Raw genomic sequence first — 12,322 nt, 5'->3', positions numbered from 1 at the left:
ATTTTTATTCTGTTCCTCATAAAATCTGTGGTTCTCTGGAGTTAATTCACTAAATAATGACAGGCATTTGAATTTTATACTTCATATTCTTCAGAAAGTACATGGTAACATAAAACCTTTTATTCTGGCAGTTTTGTAAGTTTATAAGATCAATATTTGAAATTTCTCCCAATTTTTTGGGCTGTATTCCCCCATCATTGGCTTTGTCCGTTTTTTTCTGCTAAGAGGTTGAGAGCTATGGTGAGAACTGAATTCACTAAATGATAGCCATTTAAGTTTCAGCCTTTCTGTATTAGTTTTTGGCATAGTGGTATGTTGCTCTGACTGTAGTGCACAGGGTCTTGGATTCAAGACTTGTCAGTGAAATGCATGGTTGAAATACAACATTTTATTCTAGCAACTTTCCAAGATTATAAAAGCAATGTTTAAAATGTGCCCCTGTTTTTTGGGCTCTCCTACGAATAAATTTTGGCTTTTTCCAGATTTCTTGTGCTGCAAAGTTGAGAGATACAGTTGAGTGTCGAGTGGATTTTACAAGGAGCTGAGAGCTTCAGGGGAAGAGATGTTTAGTGCTGCTTATGCTGAGTTGGCTAGCATTACTAATAGCACAACAGGTAATATGCATGTGCATGTTTTTGATGCAGAAGGCTGTGGGTTCTACTCCCACAGCATGTAAATGTATTACTGTACTGTGTTGTACTTTTAAAGGGGATAGACACTGCAGTCCTGAGAATGGCATCTTTGGCGGATATACCTAGTAACTATAAATTTGTTACCAGTTTGCCATCCATTCCCTATAGCAATATTACTAGCTTATCATTTTTTAATGTAACATAGGCAATTTATTCCTGAAGGGCAACAGGCATTTTATTTGTAGATGAAACAATGAAATATAAAGTTGTTTGCTAGCAGCAACCTCTTAATTTGGTACAGATTTCTTTAATGTGGAATTATTTAGATGACTTTTACTTCTGCATATTTACTAATACTGGTGAATTGTAGAGGTTTCAGTAGACTTTAATGATGGAAATGTTCTTAATTGGGCAGTTTTTCCATTTATTGGTGCATGTATTTTGTTTCATTGTTTATTGGAAAATTTTTCAAAACAATAAATTTAAAATGTCCTTTAACAACTGTACTGTATTATACAAGGAATATAATTTAATACAATCAGGAAAGTGTGTCAAAGAACACATGTATGTTTTGTGTGCAAGGGGCCTATGATTTGAAAACAGCTCAGAGTTAATCTTTATCTCTCACTGGCCAGATGTATTTTCTTTGAATGTGGGTTTCAACTCTGTTTCACTGAATGTGAGTTTCAAGGGCAGAGAAGTTTTAATGCTAAGTCTATTTTCATTGTGAGACTGCATTGCTTTGTTTATCAGATGTCTATTAGTGTTTGTACTGCAAAACGTAAAATAAAACTTTTAAATGCAACCCAAATCATCATAGAGGTGAAGCAATATGCACATTACAGTGTTTATAGTAAATGGGGCAAAATAGCCAAGTAATGGGACATTGGAATGGCTGCAGGGGGGAGGCCCCATTTGACCATGATTTTGTGAGGGAGGAAGGGTGGCAAACTCGGACAGCCCTGGCTGAACTATACCTCTTAACTGTCCAGATTTTCATAGAATGAATAGATTTTTGCTTCTTATTTTTGGTTTGTTCCTCATAAAATGCGTGGTTTTCTGGCAAATCATTTAGGAACGAAGTCACTAAATAATAACAGACATTGAGTTTCAGACTTAATACTCTTCAGAAAAATGTATGCTAAAGCAAGACCTGTTATTCTATCAACTAAGTTTATACAAGAGCAATTTTTAGTACTGTTTGTATGTTTCCCCAATATATTTGGCCTTGTCCAGATTTCCTGCATTAAGAGGTTGAGAGGTACCTGTAAATAAATCTATGGAATTCGGTATATCCAAACCTCTCAACTGTCCCCAATTTTGGCTCAAAATGTTGTACTCCCTCTAATAATCCCTCCACAAAATGGCAATTTTGGAAGGAAATGTGAAGGGTTTACAATTAATAAATAATTGTAATGATCAGAGTTGTAGATAACTTTTATTTCAGAAAAGCATGTAGATTCTCTTTTTTGTCACCTGCTCAAGTTAACAGTACTAATATTTAAAAAAAGTATCACTTCTATGACAGGTTCACAGCTGTATTGTGTGGCTATTTTATATTTTTGCATCACTTGTTTGGTCCATGTTTCAAAAAATTGTGGTTTTCTGGCAAATTAGTAGCAAATCATTAAATATTGAAGTTAGAAAATAATGACAGACATTTGAGCTTCAGATTTCATACCCTTTAGAAAATTCATACTAATGCAAGACCTACTATTCTATTATCTTTCTAAGTTTATAAGAGCAATAATTAAAATTGTCCTTATTTTTGGGCCTTTTTCCCACTTCTGTTATGGCTTTGTCCAGATTTCTTGCTCTGAGGTTGAGAGGTATGACAAATGTGTCAGAGCCATCAGCATCAGCCAGAGACATTTCAAATTGTGACATACTTATTGCACCCCACTCCCCCATGTAGTGACTCTGGATGTGTACAAGCAAGGCAAGGAGCAGTTATGCAGTGTAAGTATGCAGAGTATCCCCCCATCCATACTGTTGATTTATGCTTCTTATTATTCAGAAAATGCATGTTGTTGCAGTGCCTGTTGCTTTGTGTTTAAGTAACAATGCTTTAGTGACCATCAGGTAAGCTTGTCTGAGATTGTAAAATGCAAGTAAGCTTTAATAAGCATACTGTTAAAGAATTACCAACACTGAAAGCCTTTTTGTTGTTGCCATGCAGAAAATGTTTACATAACTAGATAACGTATAAGCCTTAGGTATTGAAATGCATATGACAGCATTTGTAATAAAGGACAGGATTACAGAAATTTCAGAAGCTCATTACATTTGTTGGAGATTTGCAGTCATCTTTACAGGCTTTACCTGTAAACTAAACAGAATGCCAATTTATCATGGGTAGTGCATAACCTGTGCAGTAATCCATTAAGCAATTTATCTTGAGCTTGTTTCTTTTTTGCTGTTCATTTTTTATTTTGATCATGTTTTTCCCATGAAACAAGTAGATAGTTGTCATGCAGCAGGTCTTATTTGGATAAGAAACATTTTTACAAGTGGGGATATCACAGAGATTGCTACTTTCAGCATGTTACTTTGTACTTTTATAAAGCTGAATATAAACTATAAATAGAACTGCAGTGCAAGGAGAAGTGGTTTGAGTTGAGTGCTGCTTGTTTTTTTATACTTGATTTTAACTGGCATTCCAGTAATGTATTTAAAAAAGTAATTTAGTTTTTCATGCCTCAAAACCTTTTTGTTTCTATCTAGATATTAAGTCGACTGTCATGTAGTCAATGCATTGAAATATTTTTTTTCTTCTACACTTCATTTTGTCTTCATTGGACTCTCATAATGATGGTTTGGCACCCAGGGCAGCATATTTAATTAAATTCCGGTTTCTGTGTTTTTGAGAATAGCTTTGCCTCTTTCTAGTTGGCCACACCACTTCCTGTTGGCCACACCCATTCAGCTGTCTCCTGCAGCCCCCCTTTGATTTGAAGTCACTAGCCACCACTGATATATATATATATATATATATATATATATATATATATATATATACGTGTATGTCTACATATATGCAAACACACACACACACACACACATATATGTATGTATGTATATGTATATATATATATATATATATATATATATATATATATATATATATACATATATATATATATATATATATATATATATATATATATATATATATATATATACACATATATCTATATTTATATAAATACATTTCCCCTACTGTTGAATGACAGTACTGCACGATATATGTGAGAAAACATCACACATATCTATACACACATGTATATACAGTAGTAAGCTGGGGCGAAATGAACAGTTATGTCTAGTGTGAAATTCATGTTGGGAACACATTGCCCTTGTTTGTGAAGGTGAGACTGGTATGCTGGGTAAGGATAGTAGGTGTATTTGGGGAGGTAGGCTAGGTTGGAAGACAGACAAGACAGCATATAGAGGTGGTATATGACACGTGGTGGGTAAACAACTTGGTTGGGGAGTGGTGTTTGGAAAGTGGAAGCCCATGAGCCCCCAGATGGAAACAGTGGGACCAAGGTCCCCACCCATGGGCAGTCACAACTGCACCTTCACGGCCCTGAAGGTGCCTGAACTGGGGGCTGAGCAGGAGGAGCATGCTGACCCTGTAATTGTGTACCGAGGGCCTCAAGGTGGTGTACCACATCTCCCAAGTCTCTGTGGAGCACCCTATGCACCAGACCCTGGACCTGACTTCAGGTGACAGCATCATGTCTGTGTGTGCTCCTGCGGGGGGAATGAACACCCTTTCCTGAGGTGGTTCCACATGAATATAGTGCAGGACTAGCAGATGAAGTTCTGGGGTGGTTCCCAGATGTGCTGTGGCCTGGTAACATGGCCAGATGAGGTGGGAGAGGTGGTTCTGCTGGGAACAGGCTTCCCAAACATGCTATTGTGTCACAGTTATAGGACATATGTAGGTAGTAAAAGTCCACACAATCCAGGATTACATCTAACAGCATGCATAGACATCCTCATTAACACAAAACACCAGATTTGTAGCAGTCACATAGCAAACAGAACACATGCATATAAGGAACCATGGTGACCCTTACAACAGCATGCAGGTGACATTGTTAGCAACAGGCTACCAATGATAGTGTTTCAACATGGAACATGACTAGAAACCCATTCCACAATTTGTCGTACAATACGATATATGTCCTAACAGTAGTTTTGATGTAAACATACCCGTTGAGTTGTGTGTTCAGATTATTGTTGCAGATATGGTGGGGGAGGAGACAGAAATGTCAATTAACAACTATTATATCCTTGCAGTGTGAGGTCCTCAGATCTTTTCTCCTCTTTATGTCTTTCAGGCACCATGATTAGGGAGCATTTGCCACTTTATTCCCCCCAGGAAAATGAAGTCATAATAAACTACCTGGTGCAGCACTACTACACCGTGTTTGCCCATACAGCCCATGATCTGTGGAATGAACTCGTCAACAGGGTAAACGATGTCGGCCTGCATAACCGCAGTTATGATCAGGTCCGACATCAGTACACTGACCTCATCCGCCACGCCGTCAGTGTGTTGCTGCAATTAGGAGTGACCAGCTAGCTACATGAGGGGCCATGCCATCCAGCCCCCCTGACACATTCTGAGGAGCTCCTCGATAGCCTCTGGGCACCTGCCCACCAGCAAAGAGAAGACCCAGTGGATAGCATTGTGGAGGTGGGTGCTACACACACAATGGACAAGGAGCATGCAGGTAAGGCCCCAGGGCACATCAGTAGACCACTGTTGCTTATCCATCTGCATCTGTAGAGTTTAATCATGCATATGTGAGATAAAACATATATAGTCTGTTGCTGCACTGTAGTAATGAACAGATGTGCATAATATGCAGTACTGTGAGTTTGTACTGTTGATGTACTGAAATGCTGCTCTGACCCTGTGCCAATGCCACAAGTGTGGCTACTGACATCACATCCCTCACACAACTATGTAGGCCTCTCTGGTATACCTGTGGGGCAACAGCCTGTAGCTGGTGAGTATGGTGTTGTTTGTTCAGGTCTGCCAATACACCGGCCATGTTATGTCCATGATATTTGCCATGCACATATTTAATGCATCTACACATAATGCATGCTGTACGTGTTCACTTATTGTTGCTGTTAACTGCACTGCATCACACTGGTCACCATGGTGGCCTATCTGAAGGGTATGTAAGAGTCCTCCAATATAATTAATAACCTGTCATTGCAGGATGTGTGCACAGAGATGAACATAATGGTGGGATAAATGGCCTACAGTAGGAACGTCTGAAACATCACCCTTATACAGTGCTACAACAGTGTATATACCACTATTACAATGGCAACTGTTACAGATCTACACAATGGCATATCGCAATACCACATTCCACAACCCTTACAACCTGTAATGTGATCCTAACATGAGCAATGAATGTGTAATATTGAATCCTATGTTAGGACAGCAAATATGGGGAATACATACCTTAACAAACACTGGAAGAATATGTGTGCACACACTCCAAATAACATATTGTGGAAGCAGCTTTTGAGGTAATGACAGCACTCACTGTTCATGAGTATGCACCTTTCAGCAAGTACAGGTCCTCAATGTCACACCAAGAAATGGTCTGCTGTCTAAAACGTATGTCCATCACATTTGCCCACTCACCTGCAATAGAGGTAGCCATGGCTTGCACACATCTTACAACAAACCATGGAATGGATCCCATACCAAACAGGTAGCACGCAGGAGTGGAACATGTAGTCTTACCTCACCATTGCATATACTGTGGCAAACAGCACAGACAGTCATGTATGTGACGAGGATATATGGGACAACATTAATGTAGAAAATAAACAGATGGCCATCAAAGACAGATGACATGTTGCAAGCTGGGCATGGAGGCTGCCTAGAAACATGCCGCAACACTGAGGGAGTTGCAGGAATGTCTAGCAAGTATTGGCTGTGCAGTACCTGTGTCGACAATCACCTGGACTCTGCATAAGTGTGGCCTATGGGTTAGGGTAATCAGATGGGACAGTTGTTCCACAGGAAACATCAGCCAGGGCTCTCTACAGGTAGCGTATGCATAACATCAAAAGTCCCCCAAAGGCATGTGTTGCAATGTGTAATGGTGTACCAAGACCAGATGCAAAACCTACAGACAGTATCAATTAAGATACATGTGCTGCACAAGCAACACCTCACTCCACCTCAGACCCACCAACCCCATCTGTACCTTGCTGGTGCCAGTTAAACCTGTATGTTTGCTGTTCATTAGCAGACACCAAGTTGGTACACATGGTGTTCTGAATTTGGGACACTACAAAATGACACTCGTATAGCCCATAGTTGTCAAGCATCTGCAAAAAGGCTAAGGATGGGGAGGGGTGTCATCCTGAAACACAACAGTGAACTGAAGCAGACATCCAAAGCTTGCTAAGAATGGTTGTATCTGAACACAGTTAAGGTCATGAATTGTGGCAGCCATAACCCTCACTCCACAGCAATAGTGAAGGCACTGCGGGACCTCCAAGGGCTGTGCACATGAGCTGACCTTGCAATCTTGCAGAGTTGGGGGACATTTGTAGAACAGAGTGACCAAATACTGGCAAGTGCAGATGGGCCATGCTAGTATACCCCTTCCAGGAATAATGACTGCTGTAGTACACTTAACAGTTGGTGCAACAAACTATCATGTTAAGGGTGTGCACACTTATGCACCTACAGATTGTATGCATCTCAAGCAACATCTGCACAACTAACACATTTGTTTGATACTGCATTTGATTGCACAGGTCATATGTCACATATCAGGTTCATGTAATGTTAACATATGCAGTATTATGGCCCCATGGCATATCAGGGAAGAGGATGCCATGCCAATAAGGGTGTGTACACTCCTCATAGCCACAGTAAGGTTTGAAAGTTGTCAGTGTAATTGTATTTTATTGGTCATACATGCACCGCTGATGATGAGATCTGCAAATCAGAGATCAGGCATACACTATTGATATCTGTCCACATATCATCCCAGGTGGGATCATATCAAAGACTGAAGATGCATGTTTCTGAATGTGTCTTGGTCAAACTGAAAATACTGAAATGGCAAAATATCGAAGCAGCATGAAAGCAAATTCTTTTCCTGGGAATGAATTTGCTTGGCCGCTTCGGTAGTTTGCCATTTTTGGCACTGTAGTGCTGTCTTGGATTTGGTATATTTAAGTAGGGGGGGTGTGGGTGGCACAGCCCCTCACTTAATGTCATATTTTAAAGTGCTTTCTTTCTTTTCTTTTTTTTTTTTTTGTTGGAACAGTGATCTTTTTCCCTTGGAAAAAAATCACTGTTCTGACAGTTTGGTTTTGTAAGCTTTTGCTTACATGGGGTCAATTAATCACTGTTCGCTTACCTAAGCGTTCGGTGATCTAATATAGACCCATCCCAGGTATGTGTCAGATAAACACATAGGGGCTGTTAGCAGCAGAGCAAACATAACTGACACACATATACACATTCAGCAATGGCGTGTACACCTGTGAGGTATGGTGCACAGTACATGCCAGGGTGCTGAACAGGTGCACAGCAATACTGTGTACATGGGTGCACTGTGTTCCAGGAGAAGGGGCATTACGTAACACAACCCATGGATCACAGAGATGTAAAGTGTTGGTAACAGGGATTGACTATAGCTGCAGTGCATGCTGTTGAGTGCCATATGTCATGCATGTTGACAGATGGGTAATGAGAGGTCTGTGTGTAATATCTTTGTGCAACCTCACCTGTAAATGAGTGTGTGTGAGTGTGTGTGTGTGTGTGTGTGTGTGTGTGTGTGTGTGTGTGTGTGTGTGTGTGTGTGTGTGTGTGTGTGTGTACAGTTAAGCAATGATGTACAGGTCTTAAAGTGTGTTTCTTCTTTTCCCCTCACAGGTGGCGAGGTGGGTTAGGGTACCTCCTGCAGGCAAACTGATGTTAGTGTCCATACAGACTCTGACAATGATGATAGGTGTGTTGAGGCACATGCAGGGTTGTCAGGGGCTGAAGCTGTGTCATCATTTGACATCCCACTGTTATCCACCCCATCCCCACACACAGTCACATTGCCTATACATACTCTATCACCAGTGGCCATAGATGAGGGACAGTTGGTGGGTGGTGGCATGGGACAAGAAAGTGTGGTGACTATGGCACATGTGTCTGGGCACAGCAGCCATAGCTAGCTGCCCGCTGAGGTATCACACAGGCAGATGTACAGGGGTGCTCATCAGAGGGCTGCTGGTCATTATTCCCCTGGCAGAAGTGCCACAGCTGGTGTCACCAGACGCATATTTCAGGCCATCATGAAGGCACAGGCATGTATGGAACGGTATACCAGACAGGGTCTGAGGCTGCAGAGGGCTACTCATTCTGTTGTTATTGACAACATCTGTGATCTTGCAGATGCCCACCGTTATTTTGCAGAGGTCCTGGATAGACGCTTGGGTGAGATGGTGGGAATCTTTGACCATGGAATGTCTGTGCTTGAGCATATGGTGGGAATAGTGCAATGGCCATGTGGACATAGGCCAGCAATAACAACAGGTTGAGGTTGACGTGGATGTGCAAGAAGTCAGAGATGCTCCCATAGTGGCAGTACCAGCCCCAGCACTGCAGGGGGGCACTGTCCACACCACAACATAGCAGGCCATGTGCATGTGGCCCTGGCCAGTCCCAAGAGGGACCCGGATCCAGCGGAGATATGTCATCATCGGGGAGAGTACCATATCGTGGCTTGTACCTGGTAGTGCCCATTGAAGCCCTGGCAGGCACAGTACTCATGTCCCTGTCCGGAGACAGTGAACTGCACACCCTGCCAGGTACGGTCTGCAGCTGCCCAACAAACCCCTGTATTGCACAGCCACATGGCAGAACTGTGTGCATGTATACACACACACACACACACACACACACACACACACACACACACACACACACACACACACACAGACACACACACACACACACACACACACACACATCACCAACACAGCTAGGGTAACCCCATACCTACACACACCACATCTGCACAGCTCAGTTAATAATGAAACCCCCTAACACACACACACACACACACACACACACACACACACACACACACACACACACACACACACACACACACACACATGATGTCTAACAAATGGCTCAGCCTAGGTCTCTGGCAAACCCACAACACACCCTGTGGATATGATGATACCTGTGCCACATCCCTGTCATCCATAACATCGATGCAGGGACATGCTAATATGGTTCTGATGCACAGGGTGACTTTACTATGGTGTACCAATATAATGCTGTGTAACATGTTTTCAGCACTAAAGTTTAATGCTTACATGTCAGGCTGTGTAGCTGTCTAGCCATGAAGCATTACAACTGTTATTAACACTGAGTGTTTGTGGTCTCCATTATGTATTCCGTTTGTGTTGTAGTTGTCTATGTGTCAGCAGGACGTTGGTCTACTATTGTTTCTTACAAGGGGTACGGCACTGTGGTGACACCTTAAGTGTGCCATATCCTGGGTATAGCTGAACAGAAGGCACAGGTCTCTATAACAGGTACTGCATGTTCCACATGCTTGATAAGTCTGAGGGGTGTATACAGGTGAGTGCATGGTGGCTGATGTCAGCAGCCCTTCTACAGTGGACAATGGTAAGTGTACCGGGTAGTACACACCACATGTTTGTGTATAACACACACACACAGAGGCTTTGGTGTTGATGTAATATGCAGAGAATACTGTACACATGGATGTATGTACTTTTGCAAGGAATCCATTTTAGCCTATGTAATTTCACCAAGACAGAATAGGTACAACATCAAATTGGGAAATAATCAGTCTGCTAGTTTAATGTCATTGACAATGGTACTGGCAGGGTATATGTCCCCTTCCCCAATGTAGTGCAATCCTCAACATGATAAACATATGTGTGCTGGTGTGGGTGGCACAGCCCTACCCTTCGGAGGGTGTGGGGTGGTGTAGAACCACAGACAGTGTGATTGACAACTACTTAACCTGTTAACATAAACTGTACAGTATTACAGCCAACTAAGCAGGGGGATACACTCAACAATAACTGCAATGATCCACACCCAGCTATATATACCAACTCCAGTGTCACTGTACAGATATACAATGGGGAAGAGGGCATTTACACATCTACTATTAGTTTTGATGGAATGAATTTCTACAAGAGGATACCTGTGAAATATTAGCATTTGCCAGTCAGTTCTCAGACAGATGACCTCCTGGGACATGTACTTTCTGCAAACTTGAAGTAGATCCCTTCACATACACACACGCTCTTACTTGGAAACACCGGGATTAGACCCCCTTCCTAGGTACTTATTGCTACTAATGTGTGTGGCCTTAATTGCACACATCACACAGCTTTTAGGATGAGATGTGTCCCAGGTTACATGTTAAGTGAAGAACATCACCAGGCCTTGTACAGTATGGTAATGTGGGACGTACTTGTTGTTTATGTACAATACATAGTGTGACATACTGTCATATACACATTGACAAATACATAACAGTCATACACACATCTGAGAGACTTGGGTTTATCAGTGCTAACTACCTTGTCAGTGTGTCCATTCTGTTACAGATACGTTGCACACAGCACATGCATCATTGGGCTGGATAGTGTAATCAGTTATCTGTTTGGTTGATGGTGACAGTGGTCCCAATATGGTGGACCTTCGGACATGTACTGGGGGTACCATGGTGTAAAGACAGTATACCCAGCACTCACACCCTACAATGGATATTGTATTCACTGAAACCCATGATAATACTATGACATACCCACCATCACACATTGACTAAGACTGCAATAAAATCCATTGTCTATCTCAAGAGTGCTACTACAGGGATATGCATCTATTGCACATGCCACAGGGATAGTAGGGTGATGCTTTGTCATGGCTCTCCTATGGTCAGTAACATCACTATCCCTTATACTGTGTAGCAAGGTGTATTGTATTAGGAGAATGTGGCCTCAGAATGCTGTATCCTACAAATATACACACTTGCACACATACACACACTTGTCAGGACTCAGAGGGTAACCCATGCCTATCTACTCATTTGTACAACAGTGCTGTACTGGTACTGCAAGCTCCAGGTAGCCCATAGGCTGAAGAGTGTAACAAGGTATATGTAATGTCCATTACAGCAGCAGCCATATCTAACTATGGCAAAGGGGGCGCAGTGGGTGTGAAAGGCCTTAGGGTATTATCAACTACAGGTTTATAAATACACAGACACTGTTACTCTCATTAATGCACACTGACACATTTGTCAGTACTGGGATCCATAGGTGCAGGTGTTCATAGGTGTGTACCAGGATATTGTCCATGGAGAGATGTGAAGAGTAGGGATGTGGTTACAGTGGTATCATGCCACCTGCCATTTGCCAGCAGGCCATCTATCAACCCATGCCAAGGGAGTGATCCTCAGGGTGAGAGTTAAATGCAACATCCAATCATCTGGTTGCCTCTTGCAGAGGGCCATTGAGGTGCTCCAATTGACATGTATGCAACATGTATTACATATTATGGTCAGTGTCTGTCTTAAAGACCTGTACTCAAGCATGTTATGTTGACTGTGGTAGTGTAGTTAAGGTATCCATGGCATGTT

General features: G+C 41.9%; 1 protein-coding gene across 1 annotated transcript in view; it reads right to left on the bottom strand.

The window, feature by feature from the left end:
- Positions 1-12,322, bottom strand: part of DOK5 (docking protein 5) — an 864,252-nt gene that overhangs the window by 630,796 nt on the left and 221,134 nt on the right. The gene's annotated exons all lie outside the window — the stretch shown is intronic.

This window comes from Protopterus annectens, chromosome 12.part0, assembly GCF_019279795.1.
Source record: "Protopterus annectens isolate FY-2018-M chromosome 12.part0, PAN1.0, whole genome shotgun sequence".
NCBI lineage: Eukaryota > Metazoa > Chordata > Ceratodontiformes > Protopteridae > Protopterus > Protopterus annectens.
This window is presented reverse-complemented; position numbering and strand designations above follow the sequence as displayed.